This window comes from Carassius auratus, chromosome 17, assembly GCF_003368295.1.
Source record: "Carassius auratus strain Wakin chromosome 17, ASM336829v1, whole genome shotgun sequence".
NCBI lineage: Eukaryota > Metazoa > Chordata > Actinopteri > Cypriniformes > Cyprinidae > Carassius > Carassius auratus.
The window spans coordinates 929,449-952,738 of NC_039259.1; the positions used below are offsets into that span (position 1 = coordinate 929,449).

A 23,290-nucleotide genomic window follows, 5' to 3' on the forward strand; every position below is an offset into this window, starting at 1 on the left:
GAATTGTGCAAGTGAATCTTGACTAATGAACAGAATGTAGATGATAAACCAATGATAAACCATTTCTCTGAAATAGCTCAAAGGTTCATCTCATGAGTCTTCAGTTGGAAAGTTTATACTGTATAGACAGTGGACAACACAAGAGTTACACATTCTGACAATGGACTTATTTTCATCTTTGTGCCCATATTTCCTTTTCCTTTTCTATATCACAATGTTTTTATTATTATTTTCTGGGTCAGACCACTAGTAAAACTGTGAATTCTATCCAGTCTCTTTCAGTCAATATCCCACATACAGTAATGTGTAAATGTGTACGTTTGAAATGGATATATGGCATGCATAAGCATATGGCATACTGTTCAATACAGTAACTATCATCCAAAATGTTGCTATAGTTTACATCAGAACATCCCTCCAGAGTACACTGTTATATTGACAACATGACTAAGTGATTTGACTGTCTTATCCATTAACTATGACACAAGGACTTGTCATTCTGATGGCCCTGACGCTCATTGACACAGATATTTATGTTGTTTTGAGAGATGAACTAAGGATTTTGAGCAAGAGACTGGCTTTTGCAGGTAATCCATGGTGTTTTGTTACTTGTACGAGTTGTTTTGAGTTGCAAATTTCAAGGATGATTCGAGAAATGTACCAAAGCGACTGAGAAAAACTGTAATCACCACTGAGTGTTTGTGTGTGATAATATCTGACTGCGATCCAGTGTGGATTGTGGTCAAATAATGAAGCAGAAATATATTTTTAGTAACATTTTAGAAGATTTTTTGGAGGAAGATATGCAAATTATGTGTGCCGTGAAAGAAAAGTCATGTAACTAGTTTCCTAGTGTAACTAATTACTGTTGCCAGAAAGTAACAGGGTGAAGTAAAGTAATAATATTACTTTTGAAAGGAGTAACTAATGAGTAATATATGTGACCCTGGAGCACAAAAGCAGTCTGAAGTCACTGAGGTATATTTGTATCAATAGACAACAATACATTGGGTCAAAATGAATGATTTCTCTTTTATGCCAAAAATCATTAGGATATTAAGTAAAGATCATGTTCCATGATGTTTGATTAGTAATATACATTGCTAAGAACTTTATCTGAACAGCTTTAAAGATGATTTTCTCAATATTTAGATTTTTTTGCTCCCTCAGATTCCAGTTTTTCAAATAGTTGTATCTCAGACAAATATTGGCCTATTAAAATGTGAAAAAACTGACACTTAAGCCTGGTTTTGTGGTCCAGGGTCACACTGTTTGCAGGTTTTGCGGATGGGTTTGCTAATCCTGCTGTGTCTGTGGCAGAAGTGTCCCGCGAGGGTCGCTCTGAGACGCCTGACTTCTGCCTGTCCTTCAGACACAAACTCCTCCACGAGGTTCTGTGTGATCACCGCTAAATCTTTATTCATTTTAATTGGGGCCTCCATTTAAAAGAGCAATTAAAGCGGATTAATCGAGCCCATCCCGTATAATGTCTTCTGTTAATTAGTTTGTCAGCACTGTTTTAATATCGCCTAATGACTTCATATTTCAGGCCTGACATTAAAGAGATGCTGCAAGAAAAGGAATGGGCTTATCTGAATGCAGTGCTGTAATGGGAGAAGTGGGCAAGGTCAGGGGTCACAGAGATGGGCCCCGTCCCCTCAGTAGCCACGGCAAAAACCCCAGGCATCCACAACGACAAAACAACAACACAGATCTGTCATTCTTTACATTATTTACTGAACTCATAGTAGGGTTATTATAGATAACTAAATACTAATCTAAAACCAGCGTGAAATGAAATTTTTAGGTAAAGTGGGCCACTTTTTGCAAACGTGTAATTTAGATACCTAGATGTTTTTATTTTATTTTTTACTTTTGTTAACTTTAAAGTCCAGATATAATTTTAATACAGTTCACAATAATAGTTATTTGCAAGATATATATCAATAAACATTCTGAGGTCATGTACTCTAAGAGCCTTCCCTTATTTATCAACAATTATTTTATCTTCATTAAAAATGCATGACATATTAACACATATTATCAGACTATTGAACTCTACAATATGTTAAAATGTGACTATTACACAAGCAAAAACAAATAGTAAAAATAAATTAATGTTAACTGAAATAAAGATTATAATATTATTAATAAACATGTCTGTCAAGGCAAAGACAAAAACACCATTAAAGCACCATATTATAGCAGAAGCATCACAACATATGTACATTACTGTAAATCACTCTCAGCTCTTCTGAAGTCACATGATGGGACAGGCTTCAATATAGTCTGAGTATTACCTTTCCTTTTGATTTACATCAGTGAAAGTCATAGACGTATTAAACAACATGAGAGTCAGATACAACTTTTGACAGTGTATTCTAATAGTGTATTAGTAAATGCTAAAATTAATTTGAAGAATTAGAATAGTTTAATAATTGTTCATGTTAAAAAAATGAGCTAATAAATGAAACCACTTGTCCTATTGTCACAGCCACACCTTCTACACTCCCGGAATCGGACACTCACGCCACACCCACTCGTCCCCAATCACCGGAATTCTGAACACCTGTGCGTCATCACCAGTGCCACATATAAAGCCATCCGTCACCATCACCCAGTGTCTGGTCTTGCACCGATCTCCTCACCCTTACCTAAACACTATTGGACTATCCTACCTGATCCTCAGTATCCTCGTCCTCATCGTCTGTGTTCTTGTGTCCATTGTCTTCGTCTGAGTTATCATCTGTGTTATTATCACCTAAGGAAAGTTATATCATCACTGTTTCATCTACGTGTCAAGATTCACCTGTGTCTGAAACCTCTGTGTCACATTAAACTATTGCACTGATTCCTCTGTGTCCCCGTCTGTGTCTGACAGAAGACCAGACCTCATGCAGAGCTCTTCAGATACAGGCGGGAACCGCCCCGAACTGAACGCAGTCGAGTCGCATTCATCATCAACCTGCTCTCAGGTAAAGCTCTCCAATGGGCTCAATCTCTCTGGGAGTCGACCTCATCTGCCACTGGATCAGTTACTAATTTCTGTTCTCAGCTAAAATCTGTCTTTGGTCAACAAACTTCTGTATTATCTGTTCATGATCAACTATTTACAATTCGCCAACAGAGAGATGAATCCGTGAGTGATTATGCCGTACGCTTCCGTACACTCGCTTACATAAGCGGCTGGAATGAAACTGCCTTAATTACAGCATAACGCCACGGGTTATGTGATAAAATACAAAGTTTGATTGTTGTATATGAAGACTCACTGGGACTTGAGTGTCTTATTCAGAAATCCATCAGAGTCGCCCAGAGACTCACTGCCTGTCATCAACTCACTCCCGCTGTACTTCCTCCGCCCTCTATACCATCTGTCGCTCCTCCAGCACCTGAACCCATGCAAGTGGACTCAAACCACCTATCCACATCGGAACGTCAGTGGAGGATTAACACCGGGCTGTGTCTCTATTGTGGGGGAGATGGACACCTCTTACCATCATGTCCAGTACGGCCTCCACGCCCAGCGGTGAGTACCATCCATATACCACCTCAAACTGCTCCTCTGACTAAAACCTGGGTTACTCTAAGACATCTCCATTCTTCTGTTTCAGTACAAGCCATCACAAGGACATCTACTTCCCCAGCCGCTTCCAGCTTTTTCTTCGTGGCCAAGAAGGACGGAGGCTTGAGGCCGTGTATCGACTATCGCCATCTCAACTCTCAAACCGTCAAATTCAGTTATCCTCTTCCCCTGGTCCCAGCGGCGTTAGAACAACTACGCGGAGCCAAGATCTTCACAAAACTGGACTTGAGGAGCGCCTACAACCTGATCCACATCCGGAAGGGGGATGAGTGGAAGACTGCTTTCATCACTCCTTCCGGGCACTATGAATAGAGGGTCATGCCATATGGGTTATCCAACAGTCCATCCATCTTCCAAAATTATATGAATGAAGTCTTCAGAGAATACCTTAACCAGTACGTAATTGTCTACATCGACGACATCCTCATTTACTCCACATCCAAGGAGGAACACATCCAACATGTCACACTCGTCCTCCGAAAACTCCGGGAACACCATCTATACCTCAAGTAAGAAAAAATATGAGTTCCACAGGCCCTCAGTCCAGTTCCTGGGATACATCATCGACCCATGTGGTGTGAAGATGGACCCGGGGAAGGTGGACGCCATCACACACTGGCCTCAACCTGGTTCCATTAAAGAACTCCAACGCTTCCTGGGCTTTGCCAACTTTTATAGAAGATTCATCAAGGATTACAGTTTACTCAGCTCCCCTCTAACTTCTCTCCTCCGGAACCGGCCCAAGTCTCTGTCCTGGAACCCCGTGGCCACTGAAGCTTTCCACCAACTTAAACAAGCCTTCAAGACCGCTCCGATCCTAGTCCACCCTGATCCCAACCGACAGTTCATCGTGGAAGTGGACGCCTCATCAACCGGGGTCGGAGCAGTACTTTCCAAGTGGCAGGGGGATCCTCCACGACTCCATCCATGTGCCTTCTTCTCGAAGAAGCTATCCCCGGCGGAGCAGAATTATGACATTGGTAACTATGAACTACTGGCCATCAAGCTGGCTCTGGAAGAGTGGCGTCATTGGCTGGAGGGAGCCCAGTTCCCTTTCGAGATAGTAACAGACCACCGGAACCTGGAATACCTCCGTGAAGCTAAGAGACTGAATCATCGCCAAGCTAGATGGGCCTTATTCTTCACGAGATTCGACTTTAAAGTCACTTATCGCCCTGGCTCCCAGAACAATAGAGCCGATGCCCTCTCCCGTCTTCATCAGGCAGATCCAGAACCCGAATCTCCTGAACCAATCCTCCCTCCAGCCATGATTGTAAGTCCCATTCAATGGAATATTGATCGTCTGATTGAACAAGAAAACCTTCAACACCCTGCTCCGCCGGGAGGTCCAGAAGGGAAACTTTTCGTCCCTCCTCAACATCGGATTACCCTTCTGGACTTAGCTCATACCTCTCCGGGATCTGGACATCCAGGCAGGAGGCGAACCCTCTCGCTCCTACAACAGCATTACTGGTGGCCATCGATGGCTCTGGATACTGTCCGCTACCTCAAGGGATGCTCCGTCTGCGCCATAGCAGACACCCCTAGAAGACTCCCAGAAGGTAAACTGGTGCCTCTGCCCATTCCTGAACGTCCATGGACCCATATTGGCATAGATTTCATGACTGACCTCCCTCCTTCTCAAGGCAACACCTGTGTGCTGGTAGTGGTCGACAGGTTTTCGAAGTCATGCAAACTCATCCCTCTCAAAGGACTTCCCACTGCGTTTGAAGCGGCAGAGGCACTATTCCACAATTTATTCCGTCACTTTGGCATTCCAGAGGACATCTTCTCCAACAAGGGTCCCCAATTCATTAGCATTCAGCTTTCTTCCGTCTTCTAGGGGTGTCCGTCAGCCTCTCTTCAGGATACCATCCACAGACCAACGGCCAGACGGAGCGTAAGATACAGGAGATTGGGAGGATCCTGAGGGTATACTGCCACCGTAACCAGGACTGTTGGAGCCAGTACCTACCCTGGGCAGAATACGCTCAGAACTCCCTCCAGCAATCTACCACCGGGCTCACCCCATTCCAATGTGTCCTCGGATACCAGCCTCCACTCTTCCCATGGTCAGGTGAGCCCCCGGAGGTCCCAGCGGTAGATCACTGGTTCCGACAGAGCGAGAGGGTCTAGGACTCGGCTCACGTGCATCTCCAGCGGGCAGTTCGGAGGCATAAGGAGCAAGCGGACGCTCGTCGAAGACCTACACCGCAATACCAACCTGGACAGCAAGTCTGGCTCTCGACAAGGGACATCAACCTCCGACTGCCCTGCCGTAAGCTGAGTCCCCAATGCATCGGACCATTCACGATTGAACGGCAACTGAACGAAGTGACCTATAGACTCCAGCTACCTGCACAGTACAGTATCTCACCTTCATTCCATGTTTCACTCCTCAAACCCTTCACTGAACCTTTGTCTCCTCCATCCACAGAGCCTGGTGATGATGCCGTACCTCCTCCTCCAGCCATCGAAGAAAACAACGACATCTTCCAGGTGAGAGCTATCCTCGACTCTCGACGACGGGGTCCTCAACTGGATTACCTTGTAGACTGGGAGAACTACGGCCCGGAGGAGCGTTGCTGGGTTAATCGTAATGACATCCTGGACCCCAGTCTTCTCACGGACTTTCACCCAGACCATCCAGACCGCCCCGCTCCCCGTGGCCGAGGTAGACCCCATCGTCGCACAAGATCCCAGCCGTCAGGAGCCGCCTGTGGAGGAGGGGGTACTGTCACAGCCACACCTTCTACACTCCCGGAATCGGACACTCACGCCACACCCACTCGTCCCCAATCACCGGAATTCTGAACACCTGTGCGTCATCACCAGTGCCACATATAAAGCCATCCGTCACCATCACCCAGTGTCTGGTCTTGCACCGATCTCCTCACCCTTACCTAAACACTATCGGACTATCCTACCTGATCCTCAGTATCCTCGTCCTCATCATCTGTGTTCCTGTGTCCATTGTCTTCGTCTGAGTTATCATCTGTGTCATCATCACCTAAGGAAAGTTATATCATCACTGTGTCATCTGCGTGTCAAGATTCACCTGTGCCGAAACCTCTGTGTCACATTAAACTATTGCACTGATTCCTCTGTGACCTATAAGCAGTTAAGAAGTAACAAGTATAGGTTATTTTTCATTGCTTGATTTGATCAGCTTATGCATTCCCTGGGAATGGAGCCCATGACCTCAGTGTTTGAGCTACAGGAATGCTTTAGTGCTACGATACCAGTCATGTGAATAAAGTAAAGGCAGAGTGAATAAAGAAATCAGTTAGAAACACTAAATATTATACCATGGTATCATCACAGTAATTCCTCAAAAGATGCTCTAGAATTTATACAATTCAGATAAAGAGTAATACTTTATTTAGAAGACTAGAAATAGTACACTTTATGGGATTAATGCTTAAAACTAGTACTAAAAGCATTGCAGTTTTGAGCAGGTATACTGCTGAAGCATTTATGTCTTCAGATGTTTCTGTTTTTCAGAGACCAGTAGACTTTATTGAGTGCTGTGTAATGAATGAGGAGAGGCAGAGATGCTGGGTGAACTGAAGCAGCATCAGGACCAGTTTCTCCATCTGCTGAGATGAGTCCATGTGCTCACTGCAGTCATTGTCTCTTCTTACAGCTTTCATGACCTGCTCCTGTTCACGGCATCATTAGACAGAGCAGACTCAGTCCAGCACAAAGACCATTTACACATTAGCCATCGACTCAACAAGCCGTGAAGAGACAGCAGGCTGAGACCTAAACTCTCCGGTCTCACAGCATATTTACAGGAAAACACTTACTAAAAACTACTGTGCTGGTAATAATGAGTGTCATGTTAAAATATTAAGGCATTTACATGCTCATTCACATATTATTATTATTATTATCATTATTTTGTTTCTTACAAAATATTTTAAATAAAAATAAACATTTTGCTAAAACAATCTCTCTAACTTTTATACCTATAAAGTCTGCTGTGTCCAATTTGATTTATAATGTCACTAAATGACAAACACGATCAAGGCCCGGTTCCCCGATAACGCTCACTCTTAGCGCGCTAAGAAGACCTCGAAAGATATATCTTACCAAAGTTGTTTATGTTTCTAAGTGTGTTCCCCGAAGTGTCCCTCAGGAAGCTTCTCAGCACGCTGCCTCTTACGTCCGACGTTACAAGAGCGCTGTCCAAAGTCAGGGTGCTGAATTAGTTGGCATCGATTGCTCATGAATCGAAGGTGCAATACAGCGTTAAGAAAGACAACGCGTTCTATGCAAATGAAACATTCCTCAAATTATTACATAACATTTATTTCAACATAGTTTAAGTTATCAGTAAAATATAGACTATAAATTAAATTATCAAATCGTCAGTAATATGTTCACACAATATGTTGTGACGGTTAGACGAACCGGGTATCCCTCGCTAATCATCCACCCTCCTTATCCCATTGTGCCACTTGTGCCGCTTCTTGACATGGGTTTAACGACTTATAAAAATTATGTAATACACTTTTACACTAATGGTAAGGTACTTTACAATCAGAATTGGTATTGATTGTCATTGGTTAATGTTTTCAATAAAGAGCAACCTATCTACAATGAACAGAGAGAGAGAGAGAGAGTTAGATACAGAATATGCTGGGGAAGCAACGTAAAAATGGGCACCAAGCTTTTGGTCAGAGGAACTTGAAGTTTTGCTGGACCTTGCCACCAGGTCAGAGATCACACCTATAGTCCACTATAACCTGCACGATTATGGCCGCGTATATCTTTCACGATATGTTCGCCTGATCAATCACTGATGGATTGGTGATAGTGATGAGTGCCATCCACCAGGCCCAAGACTCTGGGGATGCCAGGAATGGCATGACAGCCCTGGTGCACCTCCTGGACCTCATGACATGTTGCCGGCAGCCGGATGTAATCCCCTGCATGGTGCAGAAGGGCATTGGTGACAGTGTTGACGCACCTCCACACCGAGGTCTTGCTTAGTCCGTAGCCCTCTCCTACGACCTCGATGAAGCTTTCTGTAGCAAAAAAACGTAGCGCTGCAAGCAGCTGGACTTCAGGTCTGAGAAGGTCCAGCAGCTCCACAATGAGTTGTCTTGGGAGGCGATTTTTTTTTATATAGCCACGTAGGGCGAAATGTCAAAAGGGCTTAAGTTTTGCCGAATAAAAAAACTGACATGGACTAAATGGCTCCACATTCGGCTCCGTCTTTGATTCAATACAAGGACAAGTTTGATCGCTGCCATAGTTGGTCGCTTACTGGACACCACCATGCTTACCCATTTATTAGAATTTAGCCAATTTAAATACTTTATTTACATTACGAAAAAGCCTAGGCTAATTACCACCATATTAGTTCTGATACCACATAAAGTCAACTTCATAAATAGGCCTGTATCCATTGTGAACATATTTTATTATTAGTCTTAAAATGTCCATAACATAAAATCATTGTTGTCATACCATATATTGACTTGTACTTCGCCACTGGTTTCTAAAGACTGCTGTACAGTAGCGTCATGAGCTCAAACAACGCTAAGAGAGAGCTTATGAATGGTCCAGACCAACCTTACGAAAGTGTGACTTACAGAAGATATACTTAGTGTACGAACGTGTCGGGAATCGTGCCACAAGGTTAAGAGAGAGGTTAAGGAATAGGTTAAGAACTACTTAGCAATAAGAACGTTTTGGGAAACCGGGCCCAAAACGTTACTGTAAAACCTGTTTCACACTCATCTCCTGAAGGTCTCTGTCTCTGATTGATAGTTAAGAGTCAAATCTCTTCTAGTGTAACTGTAGAAGTGTCCAGCTTCAGCTCGACTCAGATCTTGTCTGATTTTGATCAAGTAAAGGTCAGAATAAGGTCAGTAATATCTCCAGATGAACTCTTACTGGACTGAAGCAGCTCAGCTTTACTTGATTCTCCATCAATCATGTTTTAGAGTCTCAAATCTGATCCTCAGGATCTTTTGAGGAGCGTTTGTTTCCAGAAGCTTTACTTTCACTGTTCCTCAGCGGAGGAATGATCTTCACAAGCCTCCAGAACATCTCACATCTTCTGAGGAGCCTTGATTTCTTCAGCTCTCCATCACTGTGTTATATGTGCAGATCATCTCAATTTCATTTTACTGACACACATTACTGGAGATATAGAGCACAGACTCATATTCACATCAGTTTATGTCAGTATCTGCTGCACTTTTAGAAAGATCTGTGATTTACAGTACAATCAGCAGCATTTCATCACATAAATATCAGCATCTGCACCAAATTCATATTTTGTTCAGTTTGAGTCTCTAAATATTTGTTTTCATTAATATTTTCACTGTATCAGACTGTATGAGAGAAACCTGATTTTTATATATGTATTATAATTGCTGTGATGATTATCTGTAGATTATTTTAATGTTTTGTCTAGGGGTTAATAAATGATTCTGTTCAAACATGAGATTTTTCAGGGTTTTTTTCATACGCCAGGCTTACCGTGTTAACACATGTTATTGTGACATCTCAGGCTGATTTATATGTTTATGCAGAATGCACTTTTACACTTACAGACACATTTTAAATTTTATCAGTCCATGGCTTCCCTGAATCAAACGCATGACCTTGGCATTGTGAGTGTCTGAATTACAGGAGAAATGAGCAATAACAGGGCTGACAGGCTAGTGCTCAAGCGCAGGGCACTTTAAGGTGTTTGTGTGAAGGTTAATGCTGATAAGGGTTTTTTCTACAAATACCAATTTTAGTAATCAGTAAAATTCTCTTAAATATCTAGTTACAGTAATATAAACACTATTTAATATATATATATATATATATATATATATATATATATATATATATATATATATATATATATATATATGTAGATTTTCCTTGTCCTTGTCTTGAGTGAATAGTAGCTACATTATGATCAATGCCTGTACTTTCTTTATAACATATATCTTTTATTACAGTGTTCAGCATCATGAATAATTAATAATTATAAAATAATAATAATTATAATAATATTAAAGATAATTTAGCATCAAGGTCAAACATAGACATTCAACTAAACATGTTTTGTTGTTGTTAAAGCTGCGCTGTAAGTGTTATTTGGTTTTACATTTAGGTCTCACTCTTGTTACCAGTAAAAAAAAAAAAAAAAAATTGTACAAAGATTTGCACATTTTTGTGTGTGTACTTGGTGTGTACCTGGTATTTATCATGCTATGTGGACCGAATGTCCCCACAAGAACAGTAATATCAGCCAATTTTGACCTTGTGGAGACATTTGTTTAGGTCCCCATGAGGAAACACACTTATAAATCATACAGTTTTCAGAAAATCTAAAAATTCATTTTTTTTTTTGTAAGGGGTAGGTGATCATTTGTTTTTGTTTTTTTGCATAAAAAAACCCTTACATATATAGAATTTCCCCATAAAACATGGAAACACAACATGTATGGATGTATGGATAGATAGATAGATAGATAGATAGATAGATAGATAGATAGATAGATAGATAGATAGATAGATAGATAGATAGATAGATAGATAGACAGACATACAGACAGACAGACAGACAGACAGATAGACAGATAGATAGATAGATAGATAGATAGATAGATAGATAGATAGATAGATAGATAGATAGATAGATAGATAGATAGATAGATAGATAAATTAACAAATCACTTCACAAAAAAAAAAAGAAAAAAAAAAGAAAAAAAAAAAGGGAAGTCGTGGCCTAATGGTTAGAGGGATGGACTCCCAATTGAAAGGTTGTGAGTTTGAGTCTAGGGTCGGCAGGAATTGTGGGTGGGTGGAGTGCATGTACAGTTCTCTCTCCACCTTCAATACCACGACTTAGGTGCCCTTGAGCAAGGCATCGAACCCCCAACTGCTCCCCGGGCGCCGCAGCATAAATGGCTGCCCACTGCTCCGGGTGTGTGTTCACAGTGTGTGTGTGTGTGTTCACTGCTCTGTGTGTGTGCATTTCGGATGGGTTAAATGCAGAGCACAAATTCTGAGTATGGGTCACCATACTTGGCTGAATGTCACGTCACTCACTCACTCACTCACTCACTCACTCACTAGATAGATAGATAGATAGATAGATATACAGTATAGATGTGGATGGGTGGATGTGATGGAGGGAGGAGAGAAGTTGATTAAAAACAACAGTGTGGTGAGGAGCTCAGTGCATGTATTGTGGCTCTGGCGTTCATCCCTGCTCATTTGCAGAAACACCTCAACAGCACCGGATTCATAAATCTCATTCCCATTATCCCTCTAATTAGCCAGGATTACAGGAGCATGTAATGCCCTCGTTTCCCGATGGATTGATTGGAGGACGGTCTCTTTGTTTTGAAAGCACTTTCTGATTGATGTACAGAGCCCTAGTTTGCAATTGTAATGGCCCAGATGTTAACAATCAAATGTGTTTCCGCTTCAGGAGGTAACAGTCTGTCATGGACGAGGAGCTAGCCGAGTGTGTTACCACACAGAGACAGAGACAGACACGGGAACGGGACGCTTGTGACCGATTCACATGAAGGAAATCTTTCTCCTGTCTGCTGCTGGTGTGTTTTACAACACGTCCAGTGTCTTCACCTCCATGCAAGACTTGATGGAGATTTAAAGGAGACGTCTCATCAGGAATCACTTGCACACGACTCATTTACTGTGTCACTATTCACATTATATTTTCAGCAAGACAAAATGTATTAATGCACATTAAAATGTCACTGTAAGCTATTAATCATTTGACTTCCAACAAGCAACACACTTTCAAAACACTGGTCTGATAGTTTGACAGGTCCTCTGACCATTCACGTGAGCTTGGAGGTGGGACTATCTGTTTGACTGACCAATAGAAGACAGAGATGACACACTTCATATTACAAACATCCCATGCAGAAAAACAAAAAGAGGAGTCAAAGCATTTGCTGCATATTAAAAACACGGGCGCCATGATGCAGTACACTGTAAAATTTTTCCAGGATTTCACAAGATATAACTGTAATATTTCACAGTTAATTACATTATTACCACTTCACAGGCTTTAACTGTGATAATTCACAATATAATACCGTATTTAGACTTTTACTGTGAAAATAATGCAGGCGCAGGGCTTTTACAAGAAACTACTGTGAATGCCGTCTTTTTTGAGTGGCAACTGCGGCAGCGTCATCAGAGCGTCATCAGAGCTCTCTGATCTACATGGTCTCATTCGGTGGATTCAGACAGCGGTAAGTGTTTAAATGTCAAACTTTATCAATTTGATGTTTTTTTTATGATAGTGCATGTAATTTAAAAGTATGAACCAAATTAGCGTTAGTTGTAGGTTCTGTTGTCATGTTTTTGTAACTTAGCTGGAGCAGACTCGCATCGACGTTTAAGCGCGCAAATTTGAATGAAAAGACGTTGGTTGTAGTGTTAATTATACCGTATTAAGTTAACTGTGAGATGTCTGATTAGATACACCGTCGAACATTTAACTTTAGCTTTACTTAAAGCTTATCTTAGTTACTCTAACAGCGTTCTCTCTTTTACCACAGCATTTTCTACATTGACCAACGATAAATAAAGTTATAAGGTAAGATGTGGCCTTAATGTGGGTATTATGACAGTTATTATCAACTAGATAAATTATGGTGTTTGTGGATTTGGGCAAAGGTGGATTAAATTCATCTCAAATTAGTAACTTTATAATTTTCTTCCCTGCTGTGTGTGTGAAACGGAGCAACCGTTGTCTTTCTCGTCAACAGAAAAATGAATGGGGGGCTTCATCCAGCTGAGTTCACGCAGCATTTTCAAACCGCCATTTTTATTCGGATAATTTTCAAAATATTACTGTTATTGTGTCATGAAATGTAGTTTTAAAAGTATTTCAGGCGAGAATGTAGTTGTTTTAAACTCAAATATGCGGTTTATTTATAATGACAGCGTCTATTTAAAAAATGTGTTTCGCCGATCTCGGAGATGAGCTCCATGCGATCAGCGGGAGCTCCGTCATCATGTATCCGCCGAGAGTAGCCTTACCTCGGCTAGATCTTCTGACATTTGCCGCTGGCTCTGATGTGTCTTTAGTGGTTCAAGATAAAATATAATTCGTTTGGGGTAAAATGAAACGTTTCTTATCTTTGGCCTATATTCAATTTATCTATTAATATGTTTTATATATATATATAGGTCATTTTTATTCCTGTCTCTATAGAAATATGAACTTTTTTCATTTAGCTCCGGTTGACTGCTCACTGACAACATCAGTCGTTCCTCCTTGTTGAATGAGTGGAGAAGGGTATTCCTGCACAACCGGAGGCTGCAGGAACATACTGTTGAGTTCAAATTTTTCAACTCGGGCGGCAGACGCGAATTCGCGTCAAACGCTAAATGCACAAAAAGCACCATTCGCGCTTAACGCGCGTTTCGCGCGAAGCGCTCTATTCGCGCGTCAATTCGCGTCTTCCGCGACGCGCTTAACGCCCCATTCGCGCCGCGAGACCTCCAGACGCGCGTAAACGCGCCTTTGCATTGACTTAACATTGAAATCATTCGCGCCAGACGCTCTATTCGCGTTTGGTGTGAACACAGCATTATACGCAGCTAAAACGCTGGTGTGGACGGAGATATTCGTTTTAATTCTCCGTTTCTAAACGAAAACGCAGTAGTGTGGACGGGGCCTTAATTTGTGTGTCTGTGCTGGAGACCAGACCAGATTAGACCAGAGACAAAGCTTAAAAAAGTCAGAAACAACTAGAAAACTGGGTGCTTTATTGTGAAAAAGATATAAGAAATGAAATGTTTATCACATCATCTGTGAACGGGTAATAATTCTAGGAGGAAGAGTACAAGTAGAAACAGCCATAGGGAGATGGACAGGCAACAGGCTCTTACTCCATCCTCTGCAAACGGAACATGTAAATTATGTAAATTGTTGTGTGCCAATGCTTTGCCTAGGTAAATCACACACCTCTACTTTGGTGAAGGTCTATTCTTGACTGTGTTTGTGATGGAAATGTTTTTCAGTTCAGTTCCATGCATTTTTTTTCTGAATTGCAGTACTTACACCTGAATTACACCTTTGTTTAAACTGAGCTAACTTTAATTTGACTCTGTACTGCAAAAGCAGTGACCCACTGAAGGTGGTGACTGGGAACTGACACCTTTTTCATCACACGAATTAAACTAACAGGTTTCTTCTGTCTTTTTGTTTGTAGGTGCTTCTTGGGCATCAACCCAGAGCGAGGCACAAAATCTAAGAGGCAGAGAGGTCACATGAACCAGCAAGTCTGCACTCTTATCAGGAAGCTCATTGACTTCGAATGGATGTCAATCTAATGTAAGCTGTGTTCCAATTTAAGAACGGACTAATGAAACACAGTATCTGTGTTAAAGGAACATGCTGACTTTTTGTGACAAGTCTATACATACCCTTCTCATCTCCGTGCTTGCCGTAAGTCTGTCTGAGGCACCCACTGCTAGCCTAGCTTAGCACAAAGACTGGAGGTAAACAGCTCCAGCTAGCATACTGCTCCCAATAAGTGACAAAATAACGCCAACATTTTCCTATTTACATGTTGTGATTTGTATAGTCACAGTGACTCTAACCATCTTCTAACCGTATACATACTGGGAACTATATTCTCAGAAGGCGAAGCACTGCTACTTGGGGAGTGATTTTCTCACAGCACCTGAGAAGCCCTGTGGTGAGGAGCAGAGAGTTTGCTCAGAATTGGAGTAAATCACTCCAAAGAAGTAGCAGTGCTTCGCCTTCTGAGAATATAGTTCCCAGTATGTATACAGTTAGAAGATGGTTGTGTCTCATATGACCTTGTTATTTGTACACACTGTGACTATACAAATCACAACATGTAAATAGGAAAATGTTGGCGTTATTTTGTCACTTATTGAGAGCAGTATGCTAGCTGGAGCTGTTTACCTCCAGTCTTTGTGCTAAGCTAGGCTAGCGGTGGGTGCGTCAAACAGAGGCACTCAAGGAGATGAGAAGGGTATGTATGGACTTATCTAACTCTGGGGGATACGGTGAATAAGCTAAAGTCCCAAAAAGTCGGCGTGTTCCTTTAAGCTAGATGTAGTTATGCAGTAAGAAGTTTACTGAAGCTATTAAAGGGTTAGTTCACCCAAAATTGAAAAATCTGTCATTAATTACATCCCCTCACGATGTTCCAAACACAAGAATTTTGTTCTACACAAATTAAGAAAATTTTAAGCAATATGAGAGCTTTCTGATCCCACCTATAGACTACTATGTTATAACCATTTTCAAGTCCGAGAAAGGTAGTAAAACCATCGTTAAAATAGTCCATGTGACTACAGTGGTTCAACCTCAATGTTATGATGCGACGAGAATACTTTTTGTGCCCAATGCAATCACATGCATGATCGAGAACACATCACGTGAACAGCATCGGATACTGGCACAGAAAGGAAAAATGTTGAATAAAGTCGGTATTCTATTTTGTTTTGTTTTGTTTCTGCGCAGTAAAAGTATTCTCGTCGCTTCATAACATTAAGGTTTAACCACTGTATACATATGGACTATTTTAACAATCTTTCCGGGCCTTGAAAGTAAAATAATTGCTGTCCATGGAGGATACAGAAAGCTCTCGGATTTCTTAAAATATCTTAATTTGTGTTCCAAAGATTTTTGGGGTGAACTATCCCTTTAATGTGTTCTATAGTGTCTCCTGATTCAATGTAGAGTTTAGACAGACTGCAAAATAAATGTGTAAAATTAATTGTTTTTACGTTTATTTGATTTTAACATGCCTTGACGTCTAAAAAAACGTCAAATTTACAGTACTTTACAATAGTTTTAAGTGTAAATTTACATTACTTGCTACTGTGTTGAATTACTATGCAATTTAGCATGCAATTTTTGCTTAAAGGGTTAGTTCACCCAAAAATGAAAATTCTGTCAGTAATTACTCACCCTCATGTTGTTCCAACCCCGTAAGACCTTCTCTCATCTTCGGAACACAAATTAAAATATTTTTGATTAAATCTGAGAGCTGTCTCACTCCTCCATAGGCTTCTAAGGGATTGAAACTTGCTGGCCCAGAAAATGTATTAAAAACATCATTAATATAGTCCAAGTGACTACAGTGGCTCAATCTTACGTTTACCAAGCAACGAGAATACTTTTTGTGCGCAAAACCCCCCCAAAAATAATGACTTTATTCCACTATTCATTTCCTTCTCTCTGGGCCTCGGGTGAATTCATGTAGTATAACAGCGTAGCGCTTCTGTGTTATACGTCACATGCATCACACACATGACCAGCGTCGGCCAATAGTGAGCCTACGTGTGACGTATAACACAGAAGCGCTACGCTGTTTTACTACATGAAAAAACTCAAGGCCCACAGAGAAGGAAATGAATTGTGGAATAAAGTTGTTTTTTTTTTTTTTTTTTACGCACAAAGTATTCTCGTCGCTTTATAAACTTAAGATTGAGCTACTGGAGTCACTTGGACTATATTAAAGATGTCTTTAATACATTTTTCTGGGCCAGCAAGTTTCAAACCCTTAGAAGCCGATGGAGGAGTGATCCAGCTCTCAGATTTCATCAAAAATATCTTAATTTGTGCTCTGTAATTACTGACAGAATTTTCATTTTTGGGTGAACTAACCTTACAATCATGTTACTTTCAGTCCTGTTACTCACGTGAAAAATAATAGGACTGGGTAAAAGTAACAGGAGTGATTAGAGTCCTGGTTTGTTGATTTAATATTAATTGAGAGTACTATTCACATTTTTTTTAATAGTTGAAATTACTTAAATTGTAGACATTTTAGGATTAGTGTTACAATGCGAGCACCATACTTACAGGGAGTCAGTCCACCACAGAGTAACTTAAACTTTTTGTCTTTCTTATCTTTTGTATATAGTGGATAGAACCCACACTATGCAGGTGCCAGCTGCGAGGGAAGGAGAGAGACACCTGCGACCCTCTCTATTCCCACCTTTTTGTCTTTTCTTACATTTCTCTCCCTCACTCTCTCTTCTCTGTCTCCTTCTTTCTCTTTTGACACACATTCCTGTTACCCAGTGTCAATCCCTGTTGCCCAGTGTTTTATTCATGTAATTAAATTGTATTTTACTTCTAAAAAATAAAAGCTATGTCACTGTTTTTATCAGTTTTGTTTGGTCCATCATTTATGCTAAATCACAGTAATAGATAGACATTCACAGTTATGTACAGTAATTCTACAGCTGCTTACTGCTAAATTACAGTAATAGATAGACTAATTTCACAGTTAAATACATTAATTCTACATCTGCTTGCTGCTAAATTACAATAATAGACACTAATTTCACAGTTAAATACATGAATTCTACAGCTGCTTACTGTTAAATTACAGTAATACATAGACACCAACTGTAATTTCACAGTTAAATACATTAATTCTACAGCAGCTTACCGCTAAATCACAGTAATGCGATGTCAGAATTACTGTGAAGTCACAGTATACAGCTGTCATTTCACAATAATTTACTGTAAAAATGTTACAGTAACTTACTGTGAAAGTCATGCAATTATTAACCTGCAATTTATTGTAAATTTACAGTCAAATAATTAACAGTGTACAACTGTCAAACCTTATTATGATATTTCAGTTTTTAACTGCTTAAAAACTATACTATAGATCAGCGTTTGTCATCAATTGTCACAATGCAGAGCAATAGGAAACCCCAAATATGGCTTCTCTGAGCAAAGTTATGCAAATATACATGGTAACATATGCACAATACTGAAAACAAAGAAGTCTAGGAGTTGTTGATGCTATCAGCGAGAAAAGCACAAAAGATGCTGCTGTACTGTAAGTGCTGCAATTAGTTACCAACGGTTAAAAGCCATATTGCTTTTGTAAAATTTTATATTAAATGATTCAGGTATGAAAATATTATAATTAACTTACAATTTTTTTATTAAATTATTATTATTATTAATGCATGACTTGAATTGCACACATTTCTAGTACAAAACAAAAGTAAAAAGACAAGTTATATGGATAATTCATATATTATTACATTAATGCTATTGCTATGAAGGTGAAAAATCTATTTACTTAAACATATTTAAGGAATTGAGATATTTTATGATATAGTTAACATGATTAGGAATATTTTAAATAACAAAGGAAAATGTAATAAAACCAATATATTGTATAAGTTATACAGCACATATCATGGCTGCAGTGTGCTCTGAGGGAAACTGACTGTATTCAGACATGATGCAATGGCATTTTCTTTTCATCTTGCCTCTGCATAATGCATATTAAAGCTGTGTTTATAATTCATTGAAATGTCTGGACCCCATTGATTATTATCACAAATATCTTCTTCTGTGTTCCTCAGAAGACAGGGAGTCATACAAGTTTGGAACAAAAAGTGAGGGTGAGGAAAATACATTTCTCAGTGTTATTGAAATATTGGAGACTTTGCAACCCTTTCCGCACTAATTTTAAAAGATTTCTGTGCACATCTCAGTCCTTAACAGATATGATAATAAAGATCCTGACAGAACATTATGGCTCCCAGGTTGGGCCCTGAAAGAGCCTCTCTATCAGTGTGTGTTACAGACTCAGTTCATTAGTTTATGAGCCAGCAGAGGGCAGGATTGACCCACTGAAGCCTCTGGCACAAACTTCATCAATAAATCACTTCCTCAGATAGTCACCCCATACTCAAGCACATTATTAGCTGAGGGTTGGGGGGCACTTAAACTGGAAAGCGTGGAAATTGGGTTCACTTTGGCAAGAAGAGCGGGAATATCATGGTGCATAGCGTGAAAACTGGTCTGCTGTGTGAAAGCATGAGTCTTGGTTGTGGCATATTGGCCATTTTAATTGCAATTTGCAAGCCTGGGAAATATTAACCAACAAAGCACATTATGATACAGTTTGAACTGACTGATCTGCCTTTCTAAAAAAAAAAAAAAAAAAAAAAAGCATTAGCATTCATATAGTTAGGATCTCCTCTAACATATTTTGTGGGTTGAAATCTCTCTTATGAGTACAAAATCATTTTAATAAATTCATATCAGATGCCAGCAGTTCATGATAATTAACAGTATGTTTCTCAGTGTTATAATCTTAAAGAAACATTTTAAATTCCCACATGGGGAGCGAATCATGATGCTCTTTGAAAAAAAAAAAGTTTTAAATAATTGTATTATTATTACTTTGAGAAGTGCATTCTGGTGTGCAGTAGTAATATCCATTCATAATTTCTTCAAGTTAAAGTAAACTTTTATTTTGGAAATTTTGTTATGCTTGTTTGATGTTTTCTCAAATGAAACGGTGTCATGCTGCTTCAGTCAAGTTGATCTCATCAGCTCATACACTGAGATGCAGACGAGCGTCGTGCTTGCTTCAGTAAGTTATGTACTATATGTAATAAATGAAACTTCACCATTTATTCACACAGAGACAAACAGAACATGCAGAATTCATATTTCAGTAGCCTTTTATGGTTTAATGGTTACAGAAATTAGTCAATATCACAATTCAAGTGCGAGTCCAAAATTCTGTGGCATTCCACATTATGAAGTAAATACATTTTTTACGACTCTTTTAAAAAAAAAACTATTTCTCCAATCATACGCAACAGTTTATAAGTTGCTCCTCGGCCCATCTTTTCACAACGAGATCATAAGTAGCACAAATTATTCTGGAACAAAATGTTTCAAAGTGAGGGGTTTGGGTAACTAATACCAATAGTGATGCTTGTCTTCTCCCATCACACTATACTGAAGCACAGACCTTTGTGATTTGTTTGTCATGACAGTTACATATTTCAAAATATAAATGTGAACAATATCACCATCTGTTTAACGCTTGTAAACATTGAATAGCACCGCCACGTCGTTTCATTGCATCAAATCAGCCGTTTCTCTGTAAATGGGCCACATTTAACGCTCAAAAAGGAGCTTTTGTGAGTCGGCGAACAAAACAGGAGTGACAAAGTGGCTCTTCTGAGCTTATTAAAGTGTGAGGGTGAATGATAACCTGTCGGTTATTAGAATAATCAGGACAAATCCCGACAGCCTTCGTTTTTTTCTGGCTGTATCACCCCCAGCATACCCCCTCACCATTCAAAAGCTGTAATTGAATGAGTCTTTGTCATTATTGTGATTAATCATATTAATTTGTACTAATTAAGAGATGGTTTGAAGTGATGACAATTAGATTAATGAAATTAGTTTTAACTTTCAGCACCCCCCACGCACCTCCTCTCCTCGTTCTTATAACTTATAACAAAGAAGGGGAAATCATAGCACAACTGTTATGAAACAGTTGGCAATCTGGATTTTGGGACTAATTGAATGTCCGATTTTATTAATGATGAAATTTATAGAAGTCCCTGGGGGGATTATTAGCGCAGATTCAGCGGTTGGGGAAGGGAAATTAATTAAAATTCCCAGAGATTCCCTTCGCATTAAAGGCCCAGACCCAGCTCAACCTTTGTCCTCAGAGCCTGCGTGATGTTTGCTCTCCTCCAACCAGAAAGCAGACGTTTAACTGCTGACCCATGAGCTTCACTAGGACTCGAGAGGACGTTTGACTAAAGGAAGTTATTTCTCTGGTTTGGTTACATGTTGCCAACATGGAATTGATGTTGATAGTGTTGAAATTATTCAGCCGAGTGATGATGTCTCAGATCATTATTTAGTTCTGTGCAAACTTCATATAGCCAAAATTGTAAATTCTACTTCTTGTTACAAGTATGGAAGAACCATCACTTCTACCACAAAAGACTGCTTTTTAAGTTATCTTCCTGATGTATCCAAATTCCTTAGCATATCCAAAACCTCAGAACAACTTGATGATGTAACAGAAACTATGGACTCTCTCTTTTCTAGCACTTTAAATACAGTTGCTCCTTTACGCTTAAGGAAGGTTAAGGAAAACAGTTTGACACCATGGTTTAATGAGCATACTCGCACCCTAAAGAGAGCAGCCCGAAAAATGGAGCGCAGCTGGAGGAAAACAAAACTAGAGGTATTTCATATTGCTTGGCAGGAAAGTAACCTATCCTACAGAAAAGCATTAAAAACTGCTAGATCTGATTACTTTTCTTCTCTTTTAGAAGAAAACAAACATAACCCCAGGTATTTATTCAATACAATGGCTAAATTAACGAAAAATAAAGCCTCAACAAGTGTTGACATTTCCCAACACCACAGCAGTAATGACTTTATGAACTACTTTCCTTCTAAATTCAATACTATTAGAGATAAAATTGCAACCATTCAGCCGTCAGCTACAGTATCACATCAGACAGTGCACTATAGACCCCTGAGGAACAGTTCCACTCATTCTCTACTATAGGAGAGGAAGAATTGTATTAGGATATGTACCCAAAACCTTCAAATTGGCTGTTATTCAGCCTCTCATCAAAAAAAAAACACAACTTGACCCCGAAGAACTAGTTAATTATAGACCAATCTCGAATCTCCCTTTTCTGTCCAAGATACTAGAAAAGGTGGTATCCTCACAATTATATTCCTTCTTAGAGAAAAATGGTATATGTGAGGATTTCCAGTCAGGATTTAGACCGTATCATAGTACTGAGACTGCTCTCCTTAGAGTTACAAATGATCTGCTTTTATCATCTGATCGTGGGTGTATCTCTCTATTAGTTTTATTGGATCTTAGTGCTGCGTTTGACACAATTGACCACAACATTCTTTTGCATAGACTTGAACACTTTGTTGGCATCAGTGGAAGTGCATTAGCATGGTTTAAATCGTACTTATATGACCGCCATCAGTTCGTAGCAGTGAATGAAGATGTATCATATCGATCACAAGTGCAGTATGGAGTACCTCAAGGCTCAGTTCTAGGGCTGCTACTCTACACGCTTTATATGTTACCCTTGGGAGATATCATCAGGAAACATGGTGTTAGCTTTCACTGTTATGCTGATTATACTCAGCTCTATATTTCTTCGCGGCACGGTGAAACACACCAATTTGAAAAACTAATGGAATGCATAGTCGATATAAAAAAATTGGATGACGAGTAATTTCTTACTGCTAAATTCAGAAAAAACAGAGGTGTTAATCATAGGACCTAAAAACTCTGCTTGTAATAACCTAGAACACTGTCTAAGACTTGATGGTTGCTCTGTCAATTCTTCGTCATCAGTTAGGAACCTAGTTGTCCTATTTGATCACAAGCTTTCCTTAGAAAGCCACGTTTCTAGCATTTGTAAAACTGCATTTTTCCATCTCAAAAATATATCTAAATTACGGCCTATGCTCTCAATGTCAAATGCAGAAATGTTAATCCATGCATTTATGACCTCAAGGTTAGATTATTGTAATGCTTTATTGGGTGGTTGTTCTGCACGCTTAGTAAACAAACTACAGCTAGTCCAAAATGCAGCAGCAAGAGTTCTTACTAGAACCAGGAAGTATGACCATATTAGCCCAGTCCTGTCAACACTGCACTGGCTCCCTATCAAACATCGTATAGATTTTAAAATATTGCTTATTACTTATAAAGCCCTTAATGGTTTAGCACCTCAGTATTTGAATGAGCTCCTTTTACATTATAATCCTCTACATCCGCTACGTTCTCAAAACTCAGGCAATTTGATAATACCTAGAATATCAAAATCAACTGCGGGCGGCAGATCCTTTTCCTAAAGACCCATCTCTTTAACCTT

At 39.7% G+C, this 23,290-nt stretch overlaps 1 long non-coding RNA gene across 3 annotated transcripts; it reads left to right on the plus strand.

Moving 5' to 3' along the window:
* The first annotated feature begins 12,572 nt into the window (after positions 1 to 12,572).
* On the plus strand, positions 12,573 to 17,759 carry LOC113116935 (uncharacterized). Of its 3 annotated transcripts, XR_003294103.1 has the most exons (4): positions 12,573 to 12,837; positions 13,147 to 13,184; positions 14,809 to 14,930; positions 17,503 to 17,759. It is a non-coding gene; the product is annotated as an uncharacterized LOC113116935 (long non-coding RNA). The 3 variants fall into 3 exon arrangements; XR_003294104.1 differs by lacking the exon at positions 13,147 to 13,184 and having other exon boundaries at positions 17,503 to 17,758; XR_003294102.1 differs by lacking the exon at positions 12,573 to 12,837 and having other exon boundaries at positions 12,853 to 13,184; positions 17,503 to 17,758.
* Positions 17,760 to 23,290: the final 5,531 nt, after the last annotated feature.